The 27,654-nt window shown below is 49.4% G+C and overlaps 1 protein-coding gene across 1 annotated transcript in view; it reads left to right on the top strand.

Moving 5' to 3' along the window:
* LOC111154898 (calmodulin binding transcription activator 1) overlaps positions 1–27,654 on the top strand; it is an 811,409-nt gene that overhangs the window by 232,384 nt on the left and 551,371 nt on the right. The window lies entirely within an intron of this gene.

Here is a 27,654-nt window from a genome sequence, read left to right as displayed (position 1 = left end):
GAGGCCTGGACTCCATCCAGCACATCTGAGGATGTGACAGGTCCAGGGACCAGATGGGGACGCACCGAGTGACTTGCTGGGGCAGCTGGAAGCACAGGCTGGTCATGCTCTTCTCTGGGGACATTTTCCCTTGTGCACTTGACCCTGTTGCGCTGCCCTTTTCCTTCCTCTCCCCTGCACTGGGTGAGCCTTCTCCCCCCTTTCCCTCCCTCACCTCCTGCTCGCCTGGCTCTTGCCCATCAGCATCCACAGGTGCTCCCGTCGCTAACAAACAGCCTCTAGACTCATTTCCGCCTTTGGCTCTGACTCCTTTTGTGTGTTGTTCCCCTCACATCAAACCCTCCTCTACTCCCTGCCTCTGACTTTACTGCCACGCAGGTTCAGACCCAAGAGTTCATGGCAGCAGCCTCCCTTCTGCTTTTCTGTAGTGGGTCTCCCTGCTTCACCCCTGCTTTCCTCTAGTACATTCTCGACAGCTGCGTGAGCAACATGCCTCGCTCATGGCCCTCTCATGCTCCCCTCTCACTCAAGGTAGACCAGGGTCTTTACTGTGACCAAGAAGGCCCCAGAGGACCTTCCCAAGCCATGTCCTTCTGAGCTTGCCTCTCCTCTCTCGCCTTGCTCAGCCCACTTCAAAGACACAGGCCACTTCACCATTTCTCTCCCCAGGGCCTTTGCACAGGCTATTCTTGCCTGGAATGCTCTCTTCCCCAAGTATCTGTATGGCTCCTTCACACTCCTATAGACAGGAATTCCTCTCTGTTTTGCTGTGTCCCCAGCACCTACAACAGGGTCTGACGAGTAGTTGGAGCTCAGTGCACATTTGTGGAGCGGATGAATGAACACTGCCAGCAGGAGCACTGAGGGTTCCTGATGAGATGGCTCTTAGGAATGCAGCATCTGGCACGGTCCCCCTCCTGTGGGCCCTGCAAGCCACTGCCCTCACTGGCCTTAGAGGAGATGTCTTTCCCACTGGCCATGTGCTCCCACCGCCTTTGTGGCAGTGAGTCCCGGTGGGGGAGTTGGTCCTTGTGCTCACGGTCTCATCACAAGCTGTCCGCCCTTCCCACCTCTCAGGGAATCGCTGTTGAAGCACAGCCTACCTCCTTTACTGCTGTTCTCACCCCAGGCTTACGCAGGGAGCCAGGGGCTCACCTACTGATGCATGGACAGTTCCTGGGTGAACCGCATCTGCCCCTGGGAGGAGAGATGGGAAGGGAGGCTGCTGTCCCGCATGTCTTAGTTCCTATCACAAAGAGCCTGCCTCCCCGGGTTTCTCTGAGTTGAAGGTCTGCTGGCAACACTGATGGGTGAGCCAGTGGCCAGGGAACATCACGTGCTTATTTGTCTTCTACTTCCTGCACACGGCACCTTGAAGCCTTGGGATAGTTCTGCTCTGCCTCTCAGTGGCTCCAGTGGGTCTCAGGGTCCCTGAGCACCCCCTTCCTTGGGCACAAACTGAGGCACTTGAGAGGGGCTCTGAACTCCAATACACGACCCACATGTTAGGCGCTGTTGGCATTTGTTCATGTCTGTCCACACAGTCCCTTGTTTCGGGTGCCGTGGGAGGTGGCCACCACCCACACAGATGCCTGCTGTGCCACGGCCACTGTCCTGGGTGGCTCTGTGTTCATCTGGGGGCTGCAGTGGCTTCACAGTGGGCTGCCCCATGTCCCCCATCGGCAGACCCCAGGCCACTTGCTTAGTCTGTTCCACCCAGGGCTTCACCTGCCTGGGCCCATGAGGCATACAGAGGCTGTGTTCCGTCTGTGCCATGAATTCCAGCGGGAAGGATGTTAGGGCTAAACGACCTCGGTGGAGAACAACCTCTGGGCTGAGGGGCCCTTCTGGGGTAGGGGGGCTCCAAATTAGGTCCTGTCCCTGCTCACTTGGCCCAAGGAGCACCGTTTCTCTTCTATTCTGAAGTTTCTTTCTCTCCTGCTGCTCCTCAAAGGCTTTGGTAACACCCAAGAAGGCAGAGCTGGTCCTGGGGCCCAGGGCCCATCCCGGGGGGTGTCGGCTCAGGGGCCTTTGGATCACTCCTCACCTACAGCCAGCCAGGAAATGGAATTTTGCAGACTTGCATGGTTTGGTGGCCTCTTTTGACATCACCATGGAAACCATTTGTGGTTTCATTTATTTTTAACCTCGCAAGGAACTGAGCCTGCAATTAGATCATGCTGCCGCCAGGGAGCGAGGGAGAGCCTGAGCTCATCTGTCTGCCTAAGCTGTCCTGCGATTATCTCGAAGGCATTTGGTAGTCATTACTTTCCCAGCTCTTTTTACTTTTTAAAATAATAATAATAATAATAATAATAAACTCGGTTAAAACAGAGAGCCACACACACGAAGTACTGCAGAATACCAGACATAAGCACTCCTGGGTGTGTGGACTTAGCCCATGCTTCCTGAACACCTTTTCAACCCAGGCCCTGTCCTTGCTGCTGGGGACACAGTGATGGACATGATGGGGTTTCCCTGCCAAGGGAGGGGCACCGAGTCTGGGAATGGGGGAGACAGATCTCCGAGAAACACCTGCCAGGTGCAGATAAGGTGGAATGAGCAGGAGGATGGCTTAGGTGAGGGGCCTGCCACGCCAGGAGAGGACCGGGAGACTGGAGCCCTGTGCTATTTCAGGGGAGTGGACATAGGCAAGTGTGTGTCCTTCCCTCCCAAAGCTGTGGGGACCAAGAGGGCTAATCCTGCCTCCCTTGGAGGTTCCTTGGGGGCACTCAGCGTTAGGCCCCCCAGAGCTGGCTTCCCAGGCTCACACGATGCTCGGTATTGTTCATGGCTTCCCTGGGCCTTGCTTTCTCCTGTTCACCCTCGTGGCTTGGGGCGGGCACCTCTCTGGGTGGACGGAGAGCCCAGTGTAGGATGAAAGCCGATGGGACCTCTAGCTCTCTGCTCTTTCCCACCAGGCCCAAGATGGGGTCCGGGTTCAGGGCTCCTGGTGCTCTTCTGTCTCTTTCCAATTCAAGGCCTCTTTGGAAGTTGGCCTGTTGTGAGATGAAGGCAATCTCCTTTTTGCCCTTGAGTTTCTAGGCTGGGAAGTGGAGATGTGGGCACAGGGCTCCCTGCCCCAGTTCCCTAGCGTCCTGCGATGCGTGGAAACCAACTCGCACTCTGGCTGCTTTAGCAGGAGTGGTCCTGGGGATTGATCTTTGAAAGAGCTCATATCTCTGCCAGAACAAAGTATTTAAAAAGGCCAACTTTACAGGTATTTAAACATAGATTTAAAGTGGATTTCGCAATACCTCTATGCAGCAGGCTCGGCAGATCTCAGGTTGGCAGGACGGCCCTTGCTGCATTTGGGCCCTACTCTACTCAGGCTGTGTCTGCCCTCCTCCCAGAGAAGGGGCCAGGATACCAGGGGTCTCCTTGGGTGCTTGGGAGGGTGTCTGGCTGCCACTAGACTAATCTCACTCATGAGGGTGAGGTCCTATCCAGGTCAAGTGCAGAGTGTGGTTTTGTTTACATGTGCATGAGGCCTTTCTGGAAACCATTCTGGCAGTTGGTTCTGGTAACATTCTGGTTGAAATACAGATGAGGGTTTAGTGGGGTGGACCCCCCAGCCTGGGGGTAGTCACGGCTCCTCACGGGTACAGTAAAGCCTTCCCCTCTGAGCTGGAGCAGACCCCAGCGACTTCCCAGAGCCAGGACTGGGAGGAAGACTGCCTGTGGGAGGGTCCGCCTTCCCTGAACCCTAGGTCCGGGAAGCCCAGCCCGGGCAGGCCACTTGGCGGTGGCAGGATTGGGCAGAACGAGGCCTGCCTTCTGCTCCAGAGGCAGGGAGGGGACTCTGCCAGCAGGATCAGGCTTTCTCAGAGGTGACCCCCCCCCATTATAGAGGTCGGTATTACCCCGGGGGCGAGCATGGCTGATATTCCCCTGAGGAGTGGCCCTGGCAGGGGAGGGTGGGGAGGGCCCCCACCCTCCTTCCCCTCTTGCCAGATGGAAATAGCTCTGCAGACACCCACCTCTGCCTGCCTGGGGCTCTGCCTCTGGATTCCCCAGTGCCCTGATACCTCCAAAGCTGCCAAGATGAGGCACCTTGGACCCCGATCAGCTGCTTCCTACTCTCTTGCCTCTGGGACTGGGGGAGAGAGTTTCTGGCCTTGCTGATTATTTTACGCTCAGCATGTATTCCTTGGTGGGGGGTGGCTTGGGTTTTCTCATTTCTGTTCTGGGCCTGATCTTTTGTGGGGAAAAGTGGAGGAAGACATCCAGGCACCCCATTCACGGGCCGCTGGCCTGCCTGGGGGGCCCCCACCAGGACTTGCTGCTGAGATGGCGCCGCTGCCCGGAGGCTGGGTTCGCGTGGTCCCTCCGCTCAGACGGATTCCCGGCGGGATGAATGAGTCAGCGGAGGATGACAGAAACCATGCTGGGCCCGTAGAGAGGGGACGGGTGCCTGTGTGAGTCCTGCCGGTGGCGGAACCCCCCAAAGCTGGGCTCTCCTTTCCAGAGATGACATCTGGATGGATGGAGTCCCCCAAGTCCTCGGGTCTGAACATAGAGGCCAGGGCTTATGAAAATCCCCTCTTTTCCTTAAGCAAATATAATGTAGATGTCTTCTGGCCCCATGGAAGACTAAAAAATACTTCTGATAAATCAGACAGTTCCTCGTGGCTAAGGCGAGTGTAGAGAGCGGAGTGTGCGTGCACCCCGCGCTCTCTCCTGTTCTGTGCTCCGGGCCGTGTCTGTCTGTAGGCTCTGAAAGCTGTGGTCTTCTAGACTCAGGGCCTGAGTTCATGGGCCGGGGAGGTGCACCCTTGGGTCCTCCCTGACCTTCCTGGGTGTCGAGCATCATCCTTCTGTTCCTGGGCTTTCCTCTGCGTCCACCCCTGGGTCTCCCAAGGATGTCCCACAGCCTCCCTCCATCTCAGGGTGTTCCCCGCCCCCCCGCCCTCCCCCTGCAGAGTTCTCTCTAGACGGACTAGGGAGGAGCTCCAGTGAGCTCCTCGCTTCTTTACTGACCCCAAGGACTCAAGTCTGGTTCGGGTCAAGATGTCGTCAAGTGGATGGCGGGATGGCAGGCCTGACGCTGGCAAGTCTGGTGAAGTTACAAGAATTTAGGAAATCTTCTGCTCTGGTTACCGTCCTGGTCCCCTTGTGGTCACCCTTCCTCAAATGTCACCCCATTTCTTCCTTTTCTGTTCTCAAGGGAGCTTCTCTCCTGTCCTGATGCCTAAAGCGATCAGAGCGGAGTCGTGTGCTTTGAGGAGGATTGAAGAGAGAACGCGATGGGCGGGCTTCGTCGAGCCGCGCGTTGTTCTGGGCACATCTGCTCGGAGCTCAGACTATAGGCAAACTATGATTGGATCTAGTCTCCCCCAAACACTAAGAAGCAGATGGTATCATTACCCCTCTTTTTGGTTGGAGTGGCCCGAGGCCCAGGTAACAGAATAAGCAGAAGAAGCAGGACTGGACCCTGAGTCCAGCCCTCAGCCAGCGCACCTGCCCCCGGTCCGGCCCTGAGGCCCCGTGTTGTCAGTGCACCTCCTCCGTGAGACCCTCGGAGTCCCACGTGTCCTAGGCAGACGCTTGTGGGCGTGAAACCCAAGATGGGTGGATTCCCTTTCTAAGGGGCCATGTTAGTCTTCTTGGGCTTCCAGAACAAAGTACCACACGCTGTGTGGCTTAAACCACAGATAATTATTTTCTGGTAGATTGGGAGCCTGGAGACCTAAGGTCCGGTGTGGGCAGGGCTGATTTCTCCTGAGGCCTCTCTCCTTGGCCCGCAGATGGCTGCCTCCTGCTCTGTCCTCACGCCATCTTTCCTCCACGCACACGTCCCTGGTGTGTCTCCCTTCTCCTAAGGACACCAGTCCTGCTGGATCCGAGCCCGTGGGTATGACCTCACTCTACCTTCTTCACCTCCTTACAGTCACATGCTGAGCGTCTGGGGGTTAGGACTTCCACATATGAATTGGGGGGGCACCCTTCATCCCGTAACGGGGACTTCTGCTTCACACTGGCGGCGTCTCCTTGGGGTGACTACGGTTTAGCCTCTGGCGCAAGTGTCTTCAGACCGCCAGGGAAAGCCAGCAGGCCTCAGGTCAAGGTCACCCCAGAAGTGGTTATGGCCCCGAGCCCTCACACCCCTGATTTTATGTTCCTTCCAGAGCAGCATACATTTTCTCCAGAATGTGGAAAGTTTTGTGGCCTCTTGTATAATCCCAGACAAGCCTTCTGCATTGAAATTGTTCTAGAATTGGGTTCCAATTTCCCAGGAGCACGTAACGTGTTGCCAGAAAAGCAGAATTGTTGGAGATTTATGTCGGTTTTTCTGACATAAGGAAGATTTCCTTTTGTTTCTTGGAACTGACTGGAGTGTGCTTGCCAGAAGAGCGGCCTCAGAAGGAGCGGATCATTTTCCCTTGTTCTTCCTCCTTCTTTTTTTATTCCCTCAATTTATTTTCAGGTCAGAGCTTCATGAGGTCGCTGAAGCTGTGAAACCTGACAGACTCGCCATCTGAGCAAACAGACTGTCCAGGAACAGGTTTTATTTGGCTCACCAAGGCGATGTGACAGTCTGGGAAAATCCCCAGCCTTTCCGTTTTGTCTTTGCCTGAAAGAGTTTGGTTCAGTTCAACAAATATTAATTGAGTAACTCCTTTGTGCCAGGGATGATGTCAGGTGCCAAGGCTCTGAAGCTGGGTTAGATCCAGTCCTGTCCTGAGCAGGGCAGACATGGCGGCTCATGCGTATTCTCGAGGTGGGTCCCATGTAGCCCAGAGTGTGCATTCAGCCGGGCTGCCGGCTGCCTCTGCTCCCAGGCTGTTAACCTAGCCAAACCATTTCCTAACTATTGGTAAAGAAGGTGCCGCTCCCTGAGTTCCGCCCCACCCCCGCTCCTCTGGCCTGTGTCCATTCTGAGTAGTCGTCTCTGTGCCAAACCACTTAATATTTGGAATGTCACCCTTGTGAAGGGCACATTGACAGGAGGGGTTGTGCGGAGTGTTAGGTGCTGGGAGAGGCATTTTGGAGGAGGTGAAGGCTAGGTCAGATTTTGAGTAGAAGTGGAGCAGACTGGGGAGGGCGGGAGGGAGGCCGTTCTAAGTAGGGAATGTAGGCTGTGCTCTGAGGCAGTGCATGGCATGGGCGGGCTTCGTGAAGTGGTGACAGTGGGGGGCAGACAGAGGCAGAGCCACGGGGCTGGCTAGGGAGGCTGGAGGGGTGCCTCGTAGGGCAGTGGCAGCTGGGCAGGGGCGGGTCTGGCAGAGGGAGCTGGGAAGACGAGCCCAAGCCAAGTAACCGGGGATCTGCATGTCCGGCAGCAGAGCTGGGGGTCCAAGGCTGAGCGAGAAAAGGGTTTAACATGGTGGTCTATATGGTCCAATTACATGTTTAAAATGTACACATTTTAATATCCCACCTTGCTTGAGAAAGGATTTAGGTTCCAGACACGTAGCTGATGCTCAACAAGTAGCCGTGTGGTAGATTATATGTTTAAAGCTAATTATAAAGAAACATATAACACAGTCAGTTAAACATTTTTAGTGCAAAAAGTGAGGAAAGGACGAGAAGCCGAGGCAGGATTAAATCATGGAGAGCGAGACCCAGAACCGTCTGTGAGATGAGCTCATAAGGCCCGAGCAGCCAGTGACAAGGGGAAACACTGTCGCTGAGGGTCCAGGGATGGTGTGGGAAGGCCCAGGGAGGCCTCTCCGGGAGGCTTGTCGCCCAGGCCGTGGCGTGAGGAGCGGGTTCTGAGGCTTGTGGGGGTGTGTTTCCCACGAAGCAGTCCCACACTCTGCAGCCGAAAGTGACAGACATTCATTGTCTCAGAGTTCCAGAGGCCAGGAGCCCAAAGCAAGGCTCGGGCAGGGCCCGCAGACGGGATCTGCGTCTTCCCCACTCCCAGTGGGGGTCGTCGATTCTTGACGTTCCTGGGCCCACAGCTGCCTCCCTCCGGGCTCCGCCTCTGTGGCCCCCTCCCTGTGCCTCCCTCTGCACGTGGCCAGACATGTTAGGACAGCTGTCCCGTCTGTACGGCTCACCCCCCTCCAGGGACGATCTTGCTTTAACTTGATTCCGTCTGCGAAGACCCTATTTCCAAATTAGCTCACCTTCCCAGGTACCAGGTTAGGACTCCAGCATATCTTTTTGGGGACACGATTCAGACTTCAAGAGCAGGTCCGTTCTGGGCTGGAATGCTGGCAGAAGGAAAGTCACCAGCGCATCTGTCCTCAAGGCCCTTCAGACACATCCATGTGCTGAGGCAAGGCCTCCCCGGGGAGATTATCCAGAGCTTGTCTAACTTGTTTGACCACAAGGAACTTTCCACCTCTCCACTCCTCCCCACCCCATCCCCATCCCTTTATTTTGGGAGAACATCTGTGGAGAGAATGTTCTGTGGCAGTAGCTCAGGAAAGGCTGGTTTAGCTGCATTGCAGCCTGGAGGCAGGGGCGGACAGAGCCTCCCCGCTCTTGCAGGGCAAGACTTCTTCTGGAGAAGTATTGCCGCATGACCCCCTCCTCCCTGTTTGTGGTTTTAAAGCTATTTTGGTTCTGAAATACATCCTGGCTCTAATTTGCATTTGCAGTTAGATTGAAAGGAGGAAACATTTTTTTTTCTCATGAAAAAACCAGCAAGTTGTAGCTTCGAACTGGGGGCCAGGGCGACGGTCACAGCCCGTGGGTTCCTGTTGTCTGTCGGCTCCTGCCAGTGTGGGGAGCAAACGCAACGGAGCGCGGGCCAGAGACATTTGCCTCTTGCAGTTTATATGCTAGTGAAGGAGACAGGAAAGGAAGTCAGTGCACTGGTCAGCTTGGCTGCGGTAACAAAATACCGCGGAACAGGCAGCTTAAACAGGACATGGATTGCCCACAGTCCTGGAGGCCAGGAAGCCCAAGACCAATGTGCCGGCCAGTTTGGGTTTTCGTGAGAGGCTGCTTCCTGGCTTTTGGAAGGCCACCTTCCTGCTGTGTCCTGGCATGGCAGAGCCCTCTCTCTCTCTGTCTCTTTCTTCCTCTTATCAAGGCATGAATCCCATCATGAGGGAGGCTTCCTTTTGGTGGGGATGCATTTCAGCCCACAGCCGTCAGTGAACAGATAGTCAAGACCATGGCCTTGGCAAGAAGTGCTATGGAAGAGAGTAGTGGGCTGGTGGGGGATGGGGGGATGCTATGAGGGTGTTCCCTGGGGAGCTGGGATAGGAAGGGAGGCAGGGAGGCGGCCTGGGACAGGCCAGAAAAGGTGCTGGTTACTGGACAAGAACGGCAGTTGCAAAGGGCCTGGGATGGGAAGGGGCTCGTTGTGGTCCAGGGCTGTGGTCCGGGGCAGAGGGAGACCCGCCCTGGCTGCTGGAACCCTGCGAAGGTGGAGGGGGTGTGGTGGGATGGGGGCAGGTGAGCAGGTGTCGAGCTGGTGTCGGTGAGACCAGGGGGGCCTGGTGGTGGTGATGAGGAGGAGTGCACAGATCTGAGATGCCCCTTAGACTCAGAGCCAAAGAATTGGTGGGTTTTCACTCTGAGTAACCAAGGGATGTGCAGTGCAGTATATCGAGAAGGTGAAGCTAAAGGAGAAGCAGGTTTAAGGAGCAAAACAAGACTATTTTCGACATGTTAAATGTGAGATGTTTATTATATGTCCAAGGAGGCGTTGGGTACAGGAGTCAGGAGCTCAGACAAGGACGTTTCTCTGCCAACAACTAGCTGCTGCTCCAAGCCGTGAGCCCAGCGAGGATGTCCTGGGAGAGTGCAGGTGTGGGAGTGAGGAGGGCGGGCAGGGTCCTGCAGGGTTTGGAGCCCCTGGTCAGGAGAGGGGAAGGCGTGGTGACAGCGGGGGTCAGAGGAGGGCTGGGCGGGCAGGGGGCTTGGGGTCAGCTCTGCGCCGGACCGCTGGGGAGCTGCCATGGGAAAAGAGGCCAGACTGGGTTTGGAGGTCTGGAGCGGACTGGCCTGGGGGAAGTGCTGCAGCTAATAGAGGAGAAGAAGCGGTGGGAGCTGAACGAACCAACGGAGAGGGTGGGAGAAGAATTCTGACTGACGGATGATGCGGAAGAAAGAAAACTTGAGAAAGCCAGAGAAGATGGGTGCCCAACAGCTCTGGAGGGACCCGACCTGCTTGAGGCTGGGTGCTTCTCCAGGGCCACAGGAGGGGGAAGACAGCCGCTGCTGGGGGGATCCGGAAGAGAGACCTGGGCTGTTGGTTGGTGGAAGCCGAAGTCTGAGTGTAGAAAAGACCAACCAGGGAAATGCTTTCTTTCCCGACCTGGAGAAGGATGTTCCTCCTTTCACAGAGCAGGTGGCCTTAGGCCTTTGTGTCCGTGTGTCCCGCCCCATCCCCCCGACATTGGGAAGTGTCATGGTATTTAGAGCAAGAGGAAGTAGAGAAGAACACAGCGTGTGCTTGACCTTGTCCAGGGTGTTTGCACTGGCTGGAGCAGCCTGGCATCACAGGTCTTGGACGAAGGAATGAGGCCTGTCGTGCCCCTCCCAGGACAGACTGGTTTCTGTGGGAGGGGCCGCTGACCTTGACTCCACGCTGGTCAGTGTCCTGACGGCTGGCTTCCTGTCCCGCCTCCGTTTCTGGCCCCACCCTTGCCTGGGGTCCCCCCTCTTTCTCTGGCCTTCGGCTGCACCCCAAATGTATCCTTCTTCCCAGTTGGTCCCTCTTCTCTCTGGGGGTGACAGCCTCCCCAGCATTGTCCTTGGCTCTACCTGCGGTGTCTTGTTTTGGGTGGGCTTCTGGGAGCCACCAGACGTGCTAAGCCGGACAGGCACACCTGTGTGTATGTGCACACTCGCTTATTCTCGGGAAGGAGGGCATGTCACTGACAAAAGTTGCGACAGATTTTTCTGGTCTCTGATCAACACTTTGACTTCATTGCCTATCAATCCAACTTTACTGCTTCCAAGATAGACGAGCTTCCTTTTGGTACGCAGTGCCAGTAAGATCCGCGAAGGGACTCACTTCCCTGCTTCCCATGATCGGGTTGGTTTTGGTAGAATTGTATCAAACCACAGCACGCAGGAAGTTGAAGCTGAAGTCCTACTGGGAGAAAAGCAAACTAGCTGAAGGTGCATTTGGCTTCTTGAATAAAAGGTTGGAGCCTTTGGAAGTCTTGTTCCTGACGCTAATGGTATCTGTGCCACACGACACCCTAGCGATGTCTCGGGGACCATCTGGGGCTCGTTTCACTGGAATCATAGGTGAAATTAAGAGAAAGAGTTTTGCTTCCTTGCTGGGCTAGCCTGTCATCTGGGAAGCACCCCGGGTTCATAGCTTAGGGAAACACATCAGTGTCCTTTACCTCTGCGATCCTATTTGCTGTCCTGCTTCCCTGAGACCCGCCTGGGGGTCTGGATGTCCTCTATTCTATTTGCAGACCGTCCCTTGAGTCATCCCAGCATTCGTTCTCTCATTTGTCCAATAGTTGAGTGTCCACTGGCTGCTGGGCACGGCACGACTTGCAGAGGATGCACAAAGAACACAACTGGCAAGCCCCCTGCTTACGTGTGTGTAGATTTTGGTAGCTTGACACAAAGGGCAGCTTCTCCAGGCGGGGCAGCTCCTTGTTCGCTCAACCGCAGGCCCCTCCCTCTCTTGCTAGCGATGTCAGGGGCCAGAATCTTTGGGACAGGCCAGTTCTCGCCCCAGTTGTGGGCAGTAAAACTGATCAGTCTGAGCCGTCGCTGAGTGCTTGGTGTCGGGGCAGGCGTGACTAGTTAGCACCAGGGGGATGTGTAGGGAGAGACCTCCTAGCTCTCCCAAGGGGGTTCTGGGCTTTGGGAACGTGATGACCGGAGGGAACTGCCGGGACGACCCCTTGCTGCCACGTGGGTGAGCCACACAGGTGCAGCCCGAGGTCAAGGTGTCTCGGCCGAAAGAGCAAACACGGGTTCCGGATGATGTTGCTGATGTCCTCCATCCCTCCAGATCTCTTGGGATATGGGATAACCCATTTCCCTTCTTGGTTGAGACTGAGATTGATTTTCTGTAATCTTGCAGCCAGAAGTATCCTTGTGGATACAGACACTTCGTTCCTCCATCCACGCGCTGTCAACAGCAGCCTCCTTTTAACCCTTTCCGAGATTCCTTGTCTTGGACTCAGTTTTGTGCAAAAGTGCTTTCTTCTCTCACTTGCCAGCTGCTTAAGGAAATCTCTGCTTCTGTCTTCCATCCCCTCTCTCCAGCACAGGGCCTGGCCCGCCTAGTTTCCTGCATACAGTAGGATATCAGTATGTGCTTGTTGAGTTGAATTTGAGTTTTTAGGATGGGACTTTAAATTCAGTGACTACCCCTGGGCTTCTGAGAAATCACTGAAAGCTGATCAGTGGCCCGAGGGGGAGGACAGGCTGATCAAGGCAGGTACTACTGGGCCAGGCTGGCGGCAGTGAGGATGAAAGTGTCTCGAGGGAGGTGCCAAGAAAAATCCATCACACAGCCTGAGCTCTGTTTTTTATTGAGAAATCCATTTATAAATAATCTGGACAAATAAAGTAAAAGGCACTTTATTGGGATTCGGAAAAATTCATGGCTACAGAGCATCGGCCCCTGTGTAGCTCCCCAGCCCCTGATTAGCTGCCGGCCCTCTCCATCAAAGGGGACCCTCCTGGCCGCTCCGGGGACTGCCCTGAGACAGAGCCCCTTTCTTATTTCTTAGCATGCTGGGCAGGAACGTTCTCTTGTCTCTCTTCATTATACTTACTAGCACTTATGGGATGTTTCGGCCAAGTGGAGTTATTGCCCCGTCTTCATGGAGAGGGAGGATGGAGGGATGTGTGGTCCCTCATCATTCTCTCGCTGCAGAGCCCCTGGCACTGCGGGAGGGGTGGCAGGCCTGGTCCCTGCACCGCCTGCAAGCAGCAAAGGTTCAGACCCTCACTGGCCCCGCGAGGCCCCCAGCGTCCCATTGCGCAGAAACTCTTTCTTTCCTGACTGTTCCCTTAACCCAAAAGCAACTGGTGAAAGCTGTCAACGTTAGCCCAAATGATGATCATTTGGTCATTTCTTGAGCACCTGTCTTGTGCCATGGCTGTGCAGGGCGCTCTCCTGCTTCATCTCCCCTAGACCCCAGATCTCACAGAGACCCTCTGAGGACAGAAAGGAGACGCTGAGAGGTGAAGTGGGTTGCCAGGGTCACCTAGCTTGGGAGTGGTGGAACTGGGATTAGAATCTGCAATTTCTTTTTTGGAGGTTTGCTTCCTTCCACTGGGATCGCAGTGATCCTATTTTCCAAACCAAAAATTGGATGCAGACCGCCTGCCACGGAGCGAGGAGGCAATATGTAGCCGTCAAAGGCGCAAACAAATGAGCTGGATCGCGGGCCAGCCGGCAGGATAGATCTCGCGTCCGCGGCCGTGGGGAGCAGTGGGGGGAGCCTGGCCGGCGGCGTTGCCCGGAGGCCGTGTACTCTGAGGGGCGCGTGGGGAGAGGGGCGGCCAGCGGGGCGCCTGGGGACTTGCACGCATCTGCCGGGCTGGGGGCCTCTGCCAGGCCAGCCAGGTCTGGGGCTGAGTGAGACTCCAGACGTGCTCTAGGCCCAGCTTGGGAAAATATTACAGAGTACAAAATAAAATTAAACAGTATTAACCACAGGCCCAAATTGCACCTATATTTTAAACAGCATTGTGCAGCTGAGACTTATAAAGCCGAGCACCAGCATGAGGCCGTCTTGCTTAATGAGAACCTCTGCCACTTCCTGCTCTCTTCCTGGGCCTCCCCCAGTCTTGCTCGTTCATCCTCTCCTGATGCTCTGGCTCCTTGGGGTTGAAGTGCAGCTCCTTGGTCGGATGCGTCCTTTGTGCTCTGGAGAAACAGGGCTCGGCGGTAGGCGGGGCCCAGACATGCCGGGAATGGCCAGCTTCCGGATGGTACAGCTCAGGGGCTGCAGGCACCCCTTCTTTTTTGTGTCCGTGAAAAGGAAGGCAGCAAAATCAGTGCAGCTCACGTGGGGGCATCTCAAGAAGGCTGTGCTGACATCACGGCCAGGAAGGTTCCAGAAAGGAGATGTGTAGGTTTCTCTAGACTTTCTGGACTTAGAAGAACAAGATATTAAATAGCCGCTTCTGGTCTTATTTCAGCTTCCTCATTAATTCCTCATTAATTAATTGTTGGGTGCTGAAGTAAATAATTTTCATTCAGTAACATGTTTTCCCTCACTTGAAAAGTGGGTGTGGTTCTGGTTCTTGTGGTCACTGCTGGCTCCCTGTGACTCTGGAGCCAGCCTCCAGGGTCACGTTTCCCTTTCTGTGTGCTAATGCTCCTTGGGCTTTGTACAGAAAATGCATTTTGAGAAGTCAGCTTTCTCTCTGCTGTGCAGGTCACACCTAGTGAGCCCTAGTGCTGGCAACAAAGGAGGTGGTCAGCTCAGACCCAGGCCTGGACCAGGACCCCTGTTTCCACATTGGCTGCAGCACATCACTGGGCAATGCCCTTCTCTCTTGGTGGCAACGAGGGGACAGGCAGAAGCGTCTTCCCTGGTCACCTCCACCCTCCATCCTTCCATCTCATCAAAGTGTCAGTACCGGCCTTTGTTTCCAAGCATAGAAATCGTGTGTGTGTGTGTGTGTGTGTGTGTGTGTGTGTGAGCATGCATATGTTAATTCTAGAAAAATCACTTGGGCATGGTAAAGACTTGGTAAGTCTTGGTGCAAGGGACTAGGGAGCAGAGGTCTTTTCTTTGGCTCTGAGCACCCAGCCAAGATGCACTTCAGAAGGGGAGGACCGCCTGTGTGTGTGTGTGTGTGTGTGTGTTTCTGGGCAAGAGAAAGTTTAACAAGGGCCAGTCTGAGCTGCCAGCTGCCATGTCCGGCAGAAGTGGCTTCCGCTCCTGCATGGAGGTGCCTGTGCCGGCTGAGCGTGCGAGGGGAGGGCACGCCAGTCGGAGACCACAGGCCCACAGCTCGTGCCGGAGTATGGGGTGGAATGGTGCCTCCCCCTTTTCTTCCCCTCCTCCAGCAAGGTCACAAATGACAAATGAACAGGAGATGGTGAAGGTGGCTTGGGTAGGACTTGGATGTGTTTCTTCTGACCTTGACGGGGCCATGTCCCTCCTATTTGTAATCTTGGGCTAGAGCAACTGACAAATGGCCTGATAGGAAACAAAAGCAAACAATAGACTCACTTGAAAGATACAGTGAATAGAATTTAATTGAAAAAAAAATTTTTTTTTTGTACAGACATTGATTTGACCCTGTAAGATGTAGAGAGTAAATCATTAGGAGAATTAGTATACATTAAAATGTGGTTTGTTATCATGGAACTTTTATTGTGCTTGTAGTTGTGTTTTTAATTATTATTCTAATGACTTTCTGTATTTCAAATTGTGATAAATCTATTTTATTTTTTAAAAATAAATGGACTATAGTTTTACAAGGTGATATGTAGTACAGAGTTGTTGATGAGTGTTGCTCCACTATTAATGAGAACAAACAGATTATAAAGACCGAAAATGGACCGATTTACACAGTTTAAAAAAAGTCAGTTAATATCTAACCATTAAACACAAATGCTGTGGATTAGTTCACTATCTTCTCTATTCTCTGGGCTCCTATTGGATCACGCAGAGATTGACTTTTAAAACCAAATAAGTGAAAGAAGCTAAAAGTGGAAATGGCTAGGACCAATTAAAGCAAAGGGTTTGGGGCATAATGTGGTGCAGATATCCTGTGCCATCCTGCTTGGGGTCGTCAGGAAATGAGCAGAGAGGATGGAGGTGACTATCGATACAGTCTTTGAGGTATGAAGCAGAGGCTAGTTGCTCTGTTAGTAGATCAGGGTTTTGGGCTATTTCTCTGATAGTAAAGATGGATTTGTGGTGGCGCATCTGCCTTGTGTCTTCTGAGCTTTCTTGAGGTCAAAGGTAAATCCTCGTCGCATGCTTGCTGAGGCTTTGCGTGCAGTCTGGCCTGCGTGGAGATCAGCTCCCTGACCCCTCTGTCAACACTGAACTCATCCAAGCTGCATTACATGACGCATGCATGGTATTAGGGTCATGATCATATGTCCTGAATTTCCTCGTGCAAACCTCTTATCTCCAATATTTGGTCCTTTTAGCCACTTGGAGCCTTGCACCAACTTCCTCCCCGGCTGCATACAGTATTTCGGACTTCGCAAGGTTGTCAGGCAACATGTCTTGGCAACCAGAGGCAGGAGAATGCAGATGGGACGTGTGTGGGCTCTGGAGACACAAGGTCTAGGTCTGAAACCTGCCACCAGAATTTGTTAGCCAGATGGCCTTGAACAGGCTTGTTTGTTTGCTTGTTCATTCAATAAATATTTACTGAATCTGGGTCAAGCAGTGTTCTAGGGACTGGGATCAAAATGGAGGAAATTTCTGCATTTCATTGAGGGTGGTGGTAAGAACGGAGAGGGACAATTGAAAAAAAACCCAGCATGAACAGTATAGCAGTATGTATGGTGTATCGCAGAATATCATGTGGGAATATATACCATGGGGAAAAAAATCATGTGGATGAGGACAGGCCGTACACAAGGGGATGTTGCTATTTCATACTGTGATTAGGGAAGTCCTTACTGACAAGGGGACATTTGGATTGAGACTGAGAGGAACTGAGGAAATGAGCCAAGTGGAATTCTGAGAGAAGGATCTCTTCTAGGTTGATGGAAGTGCAAATGCAAAGGCCCTGAGGCAGGAGCATGCTGGTCTGTCTACTGAGTAGCAAGGTTGCAGTGTGGCTGCAGCAGAGTGGTATAGATCAGAGGTGGAGTGGAGCCAGATGATGCAGGGCTGGTAGTCTGCTGCGAAGACCTTGACTTTGACTTTGAGCGAGGTGGGATCCATCTTGAAGGAAGCTCCTCACTAGTATGAACCAGGAGACGAGCTAGGAAGCCATTGCAATCCTCTGGGTGGGAGGTGCTGGCAGCTGGAACCAAAGGGGCAGCAAGAAAGATGAGAGAAGTGTTGGGTTTTGGACATATTTTGAAGGTAGAATGAAGAGGATTTGCTCATGAATCTGTGAGCAGAAGAAACAAGGATGGCTCTCAGGTGTTTTGTTTGAGCCCCTGGAAGGGTGCAGCTGTCATCTGCCGAGATGGGGAAACCGTAGGAAGAGGAGGTTTTTTGTGTGGGTGTGTGAGGGGCTCAAGGGTTCACATGTGAGGCATGTGGAATTTAAGATGCCTATCAGGTACGCGGGTGGTTATTTAATAGGTAGCTGGATGTGTGAGTCTGGAGTTCAGGGTACAAGTCCAGGCTGAAAGTAGTAATTTTGGGGTAGTCAGTGTAGAGATGACGTTTGGAGTTGTAAGTCTCCATGAGGTGACAGGAGGTTGGCGGGGGTGGAGAAGAGGTCCAAGGACAGAACTTTGGGGGCATTCCAGTGTTTAGAGGGAGGGAGAGGAGGAATGAGTGAACAGTATTGAGACTAACAGTCAGAGAAGCAGAAGCAAGACCAAGAGAGAAAGAGATGGGGGTCTGAGAGGCTGAGTGGAGATAGTGTTTCCACAAGGAGGGAGCAGAGAGGACAAGCAAGATGAAGGCCTAGAATTGCCACTGGCATTAGCAGTGGGGAAGCCACTGGTGATGGTGACTAGCACTGCCTTGATGGAATGGTGGGGGTACACACATGATAGGAATTGGCCTAAGAAAGGGTGAGAGGGGAGAAGTTGGAGGCAGCCAGTTTGGACACTCTTTGAAAGTTTGCCCTGAAGGGGAGCAAAGGATGGAATGGTAGTGCCACTTTTAAAAAATATTTTTTAATTTAAATGCAATTAATTCATGTATAGCATATTATTAGTTTCAGAGGTAGAGTTCAGTGACTCATCAGTTGCACATAACACCAATGCCCGTCACATCACGTGCCCTCCCTAATGCCCGTCATCCAGTTACTCCATCCCCCCACCAGCAACCGTCAGTTTGTGTCCTAGAGGTAAGAGCCTCTTATGGTTTGTCTCTGTTTTCGTCTTCTTTTATTTTTCCTTCCCTTCCCCTATGACCACCTGTTTTGTTTCTTAAATTCCATGCGATATAAGTGAAATCACATAACTGTCTTTCTCTGACTGACTTGTTTCACTTAGCATTATTATTTAGTTCTGTCCACATTGTTGCAAACGGCAAAATTGCATTCTTTTTGATGGCTGAGTAATATTCTGGTGTGTGTGTGTGTGTGTGTGTGTGCGTGCGTGTGTGTGTATGGTACATCTGCCTTATTCATTCATCTGTTGATGGACAGCTGGGCTCTTTCCATAGTTTGGCTTTTGTGCTTTTTAAACTCTCAGCTTCCTTGTCTGTGAAAAGGGACAATGATAATACGTTTGTCATAGAGCTGTTGGGAAAGATTAAATGAGATGCTGTTGGACTCTCAGCTCTTGGTACATAGTAGGGTTCCTGCGTGTTTCCCAGTGCTGCTGCCTGGCTTCTGTGGCTGAGGTGTGGACAGGAGGGCTTGAGCTGCTGTGTCTGCATCCAGGGTTGTTTCAGGTAATCTCTGATCCTCTGCCCTCCTGGGGTTGGAAGGAAATCAAAAGTTTGGGTCAATTCCCAACACTTTCAGCAGCTGTGAAATGGCACAGAAAGATCAGAAAGTCAGAAGCACTACAGTCCTGTTAAATGGTTGGCTTATCTGCATGGCTATGCAAATGAGGCGTGGTGCCGTGCTCACGCCTATATTCTGTTTTATTGCCTGCTTTGCAGAATGGCACATTTCAAGATGAAAGCCATTTGGACTTTGAGCTAGAGCCTCTGAAGTATTTTCTTTTCTGATTATAAAAACACGTACTAATTGTAGAAAAAACTAGAAAGTTGAAGGGAATGTACAAAAGAGAAATTTATCTAAGGCCTCATACCCAAATCCAACTGCAGTTAACATTTCAGGAGACTTTTTCCCAATATTTTTTTGAACTCTTTTAAAACATAATTGAGATTGTTATACTGCTTACTTGTATGAAACGTATTTGAAATTGTATACTGCTACACAGCTTTGTTTCTCAGGTTTTTTTCCTCAATATTGTATTTTAAGCACTAAATTCTCATGCTTGTTTTTAATGGCTATGTAATATGAAATCTTTGAGTTTGTTATCTGAACTTATATCAAAGTAAAGTGATGATAATAGTTAACCCTCATATAGCATTGTTTGAAGTACTTGGCATAAATTAACTCCTTTAATCCTCATCGCCACCTTCTGACATAGGTACGGTCATCATCCCTAGTTTACAGTAAAGCCTTTAAGGCAGAGTTAAAGCCCTTCACTGAATGTAAGGACCAAAGGCTGAAAGAACTGGTAATAAAATAGCCAGGGTTGCCTGGGTTTGGCATGCAGCTACCTTCTTTTTGAAACACCTGTAGTGTTGGGAGTGGAGGTGGGTGACATGCCTCCTACTTCAACTTTGCAGGGGCAAAATCCCAGCAATTTGAGTAACTCATGTAAAAATCAGAAGTCTCTCCCCATACCTTCCCTTACAATCTTTTAGCAGTTGTGGTCTTCTATTTATTTCTTTCTCTTGATTTTTATCCTACATTCTCCTCTACCACTGCTTCTTAGTTGCAACTTCCATCAGAATTCCTGGGGACAGGAATCTTATGTTCAAGGATGGAAAGAATCAACTGTACCCTAGAGTGGGGATGTCCTAACATTTGTCCTTGACATCCAGAAATACATTTCATGTCATGATCCAGAACATCTGAACAGAAGTTTCAAGAAACAACGCTACCTATGGTGTACTCTGATATTTTTCATTCCATTCCACTCGACTTCACCCCACCCCATTCCATTCCATTCCAAAGAAATAAAGAAATTCCACCCTAGATTGATTTAAGGACTCACGGATGGGTTAATTTATGACATGCAGTAGGAAATAGCTACCCTGGTTGATTCAGGACCACGGAGAGCAGCCCCGCGCCGTCCTCTGCCCCTGCATGCTGGTTTCTTATTCCGACTCCACCAGCTTCTGTTGACTTGGCCGGGACTTCCTGGACTTCCCGTGGCCCACTTTGGATCTCAGTGGTCTTAGAGCCTCACACCACTTTCTAGTTTAGGTGCTTAGTCTTCCAAGATCAAAAGCTTTTTGAAGAGAGAGCCTAGGTCTTCTCCATGGTTTCTATCCCCCGTAATGACTGACCCAGGTTTCCAAGGAATTAATGGAGCTGAACAAGTGAAGATAAGGATATTGCATCAAGGCTGCCCCTTGGGGGGTGCAGCTAGCTGCAGACTCACTGGGGATGCTTCGCAGACTGTCATCACATTGGACAGTGAAGGCCTCCCTTCACTGGAATCCTTTTCTTTTTTATATGACCAGAAAAAAAGGCCAGTTCTGTCCTCCTCCTATTGATATTGCCATACTGTGACCCTTTGAGAAGCAAGGTCCCTTTTAATAAAAGTTTAGACATTATATGCATTATCACATCACAACCTTCTCAGGAAGATATGTTTGATTGATTGTGTTTTCTGCCCTGCAGCCTATACTGCTCTTCAAATGACACACTGTGATGCTTGTGGGCTCCTTATCGTTCATCTTACTCCTTAATATTATCAAGAAACAAGAGAAGAGGAAGATCTCTTTTTTCCTTTTAAAGTAATCTGAGATTCTGAGGGTAGGACCTACCTTGTCAAAGGGAAGACTTATACAGACTCCCAATCGTCAGGCTTTGGATGCATCTCCCATTCTTAGTTTTAATTAAGGCCTCATACGGACCTATGTTTGTGTCTTTGGGAATAGTATGTCTACGCGATTGATCAACCTGTATCATCTGCAGGTTGGAGCCTGGTCCTGTTCTGCTCTCTCAAAGGGCATCCTGCTGAAGCAGCATAGCAGTGGGCCTTTGACTTGCGCGTCAGCTAGGAAGGCTGTGTTTATGCGTATGTTAAGGTCTTCTGAGACCAAACTCAACTGCTCTTCAAAGTAGAGTAGAACAATTACCTCTAGAAAATTCATGAATTCTTCTCCTGTTTACTCTTTAATTCCAAAAGCTCAAAGCTGGGGTGCTGCCTTGCCATGTGGGATTCATGATCACAGGTGTTAGCAAATGGAGGTGGTGACTAAGCTTAACTTCTTCTATGAAGGCGGGTTATGAAATCCAAACACTATTGAAATCCAAACACCTTTCATCTATTAATGGCCACCAGTGGCCTATAATCAAGTCACACTCTGTTAGCTACACAATTAACTTGTTTGTTTGAAGTGTGAATTAAGGATTTGAGGCATTCGCTAATTAATCTTACTTGCTCCCTACTTTAGCAGAAATCCCTGTATTTTCCAAATTCAGGCAGTTCTGGAATTTAAGGACAGATATTTGTTGACTCAATTTTCTTCCTACATGAAATGAGCTTGTTTTGCTTTTGCACAGATGGAAAGAAGTAGGCTTTCAAGGCTTTCCTCCCCACTGGACTCTTCCTTAATTTCATTCTCAATTCCATAACTTACGGCAAGAGCCTCTGCCTTGCTGCTGTTCTCACGTCTCTCTCAGCTTGAGTGTTGTACCTCTCCTATGGGAGCAGAGGCAAGCGCTGGAGTCTCCCTCTTTGCCTGCCTCCTTTGAGTCTCTCTTTGTCTGTGGCTCTCTTCTGGAACGAGTTTCCTTTGTAGATAATGGGATTCCATTATGGGGTGTTAAGGCTGCTCTGGAACTGTCAGCTGTGAGGGAAGACAGGAGGTTTTGATCAATGGTTTCTGCTTGTATCATGGATGTGTTAATTCTAAGATGGCTTGCTTCTGTTTTTATTCGTCTTATTGGATTTGGGGTGGGGGGGGTTTAGGATGAGTGTTAGTGTTTGCTCTGCACACAAATTTAGTTGTTCAGAGTTAAGTGGCTCTGCTTTGCTTGGAGGCAGGAGGGCCAAGAGCAAGTCAAAATACCCACCTCTACTCTGTCCTTAGGCACCAGAACCATCACTGTTACCTTCAGATCCTTTTCTGACCTCTTTGAATGGTTTAAGACCCATTTCTCAAAGGGCTCTGTTGGCTAATGTTAGAGTTAGACCAGAGGTAGATTTTAGCATTGTAGTTAGGGTTGTCTATTGGTAGGACAAGAATACACACACACACCCTGTTGTAAATTCCTGATTTTCACAGCTGGGGATTCAGAATTTATCTTAAAGGGAGGTGGGTACACAAAGACCAGCAGATGCACGATATTTTTACATGGCTTGTCCCTTGTCCCTAGTTGTTAATGGGAGTCGGCAGTGAGTGGCTGTCAGTGACACTTTCTGTGCATAGAATCCTGCCAAGGTTGAAAAAGAAGCCAAATTCTTGCAACACTGCTTCTGTTTCATATTCAGGTTTATATCACTGTTCTGGAAGGACTTATAACAACAATCTGTGCTCTTTTAGGCTCTTCTGATTCTTGAACTGAATATGTCAGATCAGCAAGTTTACATCTTCATCCAACGGTAGAAGTGAAGGGGGGGTGTTGTTAAAGCAGAATCCGTTTCAATTGTATCAGGCATTATCTCTTCCTCCCACTTTTTGTTATTAGAGAGAGCTTGGGTCTGCATAGACTTCAGGATAACTTCTCTCTGAGGCAACAACAGTGCCCTCAAAGTTTTAACCCTGGCTATGTCCTTTACTCATCAGATTGCTGATCTCTCAATGAACAAAACAAAAATCTAAAAATCTAAAAATTCATGGCAAGACTTGCTGCTGTCTATGATGAAGTAACTGGGACCAGATTTGTCCTCTTACATAAATAGTATAAAACTGGACAAAACATGTTGAATAATGTTTTTGGATGTTATGCAATAGTCAAGGTAGGACTTTGGTTCCCAGGAGGATATTATGAGTCCTACAACCACTTGGTTTTTCTGCTTGGAGGCATTTCAAGTTTGCTTTTAGGGAGGTTACCCCAAGCAGAGTACAGTCATCTTGCTGAGTTGAAGAGACAGATTTCAGAGCTTGGGGAGATTGAGATGGCTGGATACCAGAAGGCAGAATGTCAGAGAGTAGAAAATCTTGTGGAGAAAGTGCTCCAGAAATCTGCATGGGTACTCTGGAAATATCTGGTGGATATTGAACCGTTGAAATATGCCAAGATTGGGCTAAAAGCAGCTAGGGCTTTAAGATGTAAAATTCCCAGAACTCATACAGGACTGGGAGGCATTCAAATTCTGACGAGCAGGTTGGACAAATGGGACATGTAGTACAGAAGGAAAAAAAATAGTAGTAGGGCTAAAGCATTCCTAGAGTAAGAGATACTGTAGACCCACCTTTACAAAGATTAAGTCTTAAGAGGATCAGGTTGATTTACAAGTAACTTAAATGCCTTCCAGAGCAAAGCCTAACACTCCTTATTTAAAGATATAATGGCTGACAGTTTTCCAAATTTGATGAAAATTATAAACTTAGTGATCCAAGAAACTCAACACACCCCAAGCAAGATAAATACAAAGAAAACCACAGCAAGGCACACCATAATCAAATTGCTTCAAACTGATGATAAAGAGGAAATCTTAAAGTCAACCAGAGGTGAGGTTGGCAGGGGATGGTGGGGGGGGGGAACGCATTACAAGAGACAAAGATAAGAATTTATGCAGATTTCACATTAGAAACCATGCAAGCCAGAAGACCGTGGAGCAAAATCTCTATGTGCTGAAGAGAAAAAAAAACCTATCAGCCTAGAATTCCATATTCAGTGAAATTATTCTTAAAAAAAAAAAAGAAAGTGAAGCAAAGATGTTTTCCAGTAGGCACGCACAAACACGCACACACACACGGACACATACACATCAGAGAAGTTGTTGCCTGGAGACCTGCACCATGAGAAATGTTAAAGGAAGTTCGTGTGAAGGATGACACCGGATGAAAACCTGGAGCTATCCAAAACAATGAGGAGTGCTAAGGATGGTAAATGTGAGGGCAAATGTAAGATACTTTCCTTCATTTTTAATTTCTTTAAAAGATAATCAGTTGTTTAAATCACTGCATTGGGGCTCTAGAGCATACTTAGGAGTAAAGTATTTGACAACAGACAATACCAGGAATGAAAGAAGGGGCAAAGTGGAGTATGCTGTTTAAGTCTAGTATTATTTGAAGGTAGATTCTGTTAAGTTAAAGATGCATAGTGTAAATCCTAGAGCAACCACAAATGAAACAGAGGCAAAACTAGGAAGCCAATAGTGGAGATAAATGGATTACTATAAGTAAAAACAACAACAACAAAAAACCCTAATCCAACAGAAGGTCAAGGGAGAAAAAAAAGAGGAAAGAGAAATAAAGAATAAATGGAACAGTGAGAACACAAAGAGTGTGGCTGTAAATTTAAACTCAGCTACGTTGATAATTACATTAAACACAGTCTAAACCTTCCCAAAAGAAAGCAGAGAACTTGGAGTAGACACAGATTTCTTAAATTAAGCAAGAAAAGAAAGAAAAATTGAACTTAAACCTAAAATTAAAAACTTCTGCTCTTTGGGGCGCCTGGCTGGCTCAGCTGGCTGAGCATCAGACTCTTGATTTTGGCTCAGGTCATGATCTCAGTGTTGTGAGATCAAGCCCCACCTTGCGTTCCACGCTGGGTATGGAGCCTGCTTAAGATTCTCTCCCTCCCCCTCCCTCTGCCCACCCCCTTCCACTCTCTCTTTCAAAACAACAACAACAACAACATCATCAACAACAAAACTTCTGCTCTTTGAAATAGATCTTTAAGAAAATTAAAATTAAAAACTAGGCCAGAAATGGGAAGAAAACCACTCCTAATCTCATAATGTATAAACGTTATGAAGGACTCATATCCAAAATACAAAATGAGCTATTACAATTCAGCAGTAAAAAGATGGACAACTCTCTTAAAAACTGGGCAAAAATTAAAACAGACTTTATGAAAGAAAATATATAAATAGTCAATAAGCACAAGAAAAAATGTTACATATTGTTATTTATTAGGGAAAAACAAATTGAAACTGCCATGAGGTAGTTATATACCCACTACAATGGCTGAAATAGAGAAGCTTGATAGTGCCAAGTGTTGGCAAAGATGTGGAGCAACTTTAATTCATATACATTCTTTCTTTCTTTCTTTCTTTCTTTCTTTCTTTCTTTCTTTATTTATTTTTATTTGACAGAGAGAGAGAGATCACAAGTAGTCAGAGAGGCAGGCAGAGAGGGAGAGGGGGAAGCAGGCTCCCTGCTGAGCAGAGAGCCCGATGTGGGGCTCGATCCCAGGACCCTGGGATCATGTCCTGAGCCGAAAGCAGAGGCTTTAACCCACTGAGCCACCCAGGCACCCTAATTCATATACATTCTTGATGGAAATAAAGTAGTGTGGCCACTTTGGAGAACAGTTTGATAGTTTCATATAAAGTTAAACACATGCTTACCTTATGACCAAGCAATTCCATGCCCTAGATTTTACCAAAGAGAACTGAAAACACATGCCCACACAAAGACTTGTGAATGAATGTTAATTCCTTATGAATTTTTCTTCATAACAGCTTACAATTGGACAGCATAAATGTCTGTCAACAGTTGAATGAATAGATAAATTGTGACAAATCTTTATAATGGAATAATACTTTGTAACAAAAGGGAATAGATTACTACACAATGACATGGATCAACCTCAAAGACAACATACTCATGGCCAATAGTCAAATGAAAAGTTGCTCAACATCACTAGTCATCAGGGAAATGCAGATCAAAACTGCAATGAGATATTACCTCATACCAGTCAGAATGGCTAGTATCAAAAAGAAAAGAAATAACAAATGTTTACTGTATGTAAATCATACCTCGACAGAGCTGATTAAAAATGTTGTACCCCAGCCATCTACCATGTGCCTAGAATCTGCTCATATTACCCTATGGAATACACTATGTTATCCCACAGCACAGGTAAGGAAATGTCAAGTCATTTGACCCAATTCACGAAGCCAGAGGGAGATGGAGTGACATTTTTCTACTCTACAAGAAATGCTTTTTCTCTCCCCCAAAAGGCAGATTAGATCTCACAAATTAAGGGTACACATTGTTCCAATGCCTTTCAAATTGCCTACTGTGTGACTGGCATCTGGGAAAGTTGGTACTTTCAGTATCAGATACTTTCAGGTATCAGTGATACCTCACTGGGGTAACTTGAACATTTTCCCTAAAACATGCTTTTCCTCTAGGTGTCTTTTCATTACCCTCTGCTCTTTAGCATGTTTCCTAGGATGACACAGCAGTGAGGTCATCAATAACTTCAGGACAGTGGTTGAGTCTTATCAGTCAGGGTCCAGTCAGGATACAGAAACCATACTGGTTATTTGAACAGAGAAAATTTAGTGTAAAGAATTGTTAACTAGGAAAGGGTGGTTGACTACCAATAAGGATAAAGAGATTTCTGAGGGTTCTGAAAGTACCAGATACCATTGGAAGAGCAGCTACTGCCTGTAGGTTGAGGAAGAGTAGACCATAAATAATCTATGGACCAGAAGAGTTCCTTCCACCCTTTGGGCTGAAATTCAGACCTCTTCAGAGCACATGGCCAACACAGGGACATGCTGGCTGCTGAAGTGTGTGGGCTGCTGTTGGTCTGCAGAGGTGACTCGTTGTTGCTTGAGGGCCTTGGGAGGACCAGAGCTGCAGCCTGCCAGTGAGGGAGTGTGCTGTGGGGTGCTGCTGGAGCTCATGGGCATGGCCACTGGGCTCCCGCTCTGAATAATAGTGATAATGATAATAATATCGATAGAGGGCAGAAACCAGAAAGGAGACGTCTTCCTGCCACTATCATCTTGCAGGGTGATTTCATTGTTCTCTGTTGATGAAGCTTAGGATTTTGCTAGGCTGGCACAGGAGAGATGTTTACAGGGCCCGTCATCAGTGCCACAAAGCAGGACAAAGAAGGGTGAAATTGGAGCTAAAAGATAATCATTGACAGCTGGCCGGTATTGACACAGCAGGTGGGGTAGTCTTAGGTCCAGCTTCAACACCAACTATTGTATTAAGGGGCAGTGACTGTTCTGGCTAACATATTCCTCCTATCCCCCCTTCTTCCCTGTCCCCCACTTCTTCTCCTTCCTCCTCCTCCTCCTCCTCTTCTCTTCTCTTCTCCTTCTCCTCCGCCTCCTCTCCTTTCTTCCTCTTCTTCTTCTTCTTCTTCCTCTTCTTCTTCTTCTTCTTCTTCTTCTTCTTCTCCTTCTTCTTCTTCTCCTTCTCCTTCCCCTCCCCTCCTCCTCCTCCTCCTCCTTCTTCTTTCAAGATTTATTTGAGAAATAGAGAGAGAAGGAGAGCACGAGCGTGAGGGGCAGAGGGAGAGCAAGAGAGAATCTCACACAGACCCTACACTGAGTACAGAGGCTGACGCGGGGTCTCACATCCACGACCTGAAGATCATGACCTGAGCTGTAACTCAGAGTTGGCTGCTCCATCAACTGAGCCACCCAGCGCCCCTACCAGATCTCTGTTCTGGAATCTATTGCTCTAAATGTATTTTCTTTCTAGATAGGCTCTATGGTTTATTTCTTATAATCCACTTAGTTTTCAATGCCAGAAACATCAGAGTGGGAGCCCCAAAGTCATGCGCTTACAAGGTCCATGTAGGTGTTGTGAGTGAAGAAAGCCAGCCAGGTGGTGAAGGTGGACATCTGAGAGCTCCTGCCCTTCCAAAGGGACAGCTGCTCCTCAGCTTCATCCAGTGGAAGCTCCGCAAGAACGTGGGTCTTAGTTTTCAAGAAAAGAGGAAATGCCTATCTCCCAATCCTGAAATGTTCACTTTTGAAAAAATTCAACTTTGCTCCCCTTTCCCGCCCCTGCATTATAGTTCAGGATC

The sequence above is a fragment of the Enhydra lutris genome, unplaced genomic scaffold, assembly GCF_002288905.1.
Source record: "Enhydra lutris kenyoni isolate GAN:26980312 unplaced genomic scaffold, ASM228890v2 scaffoldscaffold38, whole genome shotgun sequence".
Taxonomy (NCBI): Eukaryota; Metazoa; Chordata; class Mammalia; order Carnivora; family Mustelidae; genus Enhydra; species Enhydra lutris.
Note: the sequence above shows the minus strand (reverse complement) of the source record. Positions and strands in the feature narration are given on the sequence as shown.